The sequence below is a fragment of the Nannospalax galili genome, unplaced genomic scaffold (genome assembly GCF_000622305.1).
Source record: "Nannospalax galili isolate Female #2095 unplaced genomic scaffold, S.galili_v1.0 scaffold417, whole genome shotgun sequence".
Lineage (NCBI taxonomy): Eukaryota > Metazoa > Chordata > Mammalia > Rodentia > Spalacidae > Nannospalax > Nannospalax galili.
Window position 1 is genome coordinate 3,804,482 of NW_008340785.1, and position 865 is coordinate 3,805,346.

The 865-nt window shown below is 35.7% G+C and overlaps 1 protein-coding gene across 1 annotated transcript in view; it reads right to left on the minus strand.

The window, feature by feature from the left end:
* Positions 1 to 865, minus strand: part of Slc35f1 (solute carrier family 35 member F1) — a 462,243-nt gene that overhangs the window by 9,945 nt on the left and 451,433 nt on the right. The gene's annotated exons all lie outside the window — the stretch shown is intronic.

The window sequence follows — 865 nt, forward strand, 5'->3', positions numbered from 1 at the left end:
AACAATGAGAAACGAAAGGAGAAAGCCTCAACCATAGGATGAATGAAATGGAAAACACAGTATCAAGACAAGAAGATAAAGTGGACAAACTAGACCACTCTAGCAAAGATTATGAAAAATTTAAGAAATCACAGGAATGGAATATGCAGGAATTGTGTGACACCATAAAAAGACCAAACTTACGAATCATAGGCATACAGGAAGGAGAAGAATCCCAAGATAATGGTATGAACCAGATCTTCAACGGAATCATGGAAGAAAATTTCCCAAAATTAAAGAAAGACATGCCCATACAAATACAAGAAGCACATAGAACACAAAACAGACAGGACCAGAAAAGGAACTCTCCACGGCACATTATAGTAAAAACACTAAACATACAGAACAAAGAGACAATACTGAAAGATGCAAAAGACAAACAACAAGCCACATAGAAAGGAAAATGCATTAGGATTACAGCTGACTTTTCAGTACAAACTATGAAAGAAGAGCCTGGACCATAGTCACTTTTAAATGACCACAGAAGCCAACTCAGACTACTATACCCAGCCAAAATGTCTATTATAGTCAAAGGGGAAAGAAAAATCTTCCATGACATAAATAGGCTAAAGGAATTCATGTCTACAAAACCAGCCCTTCAGAGAGTTCTGGAAGCAATACAAAGAGCTGAAGAAAGGGTGCGGAAAGAGATTCAATGAAGTTATAACTGTGGAACAGTACAGCTACATCATGAATGTAAATAGAAATAAAAATGACAAGATTCAATACTCATCTTTCATTAATAACCTTAAATATTAATGGACTGAACTCCCCAGTCAAAAGACACAGATTAGATGAATGGATTAAGAAACAAAACCCAACTTTT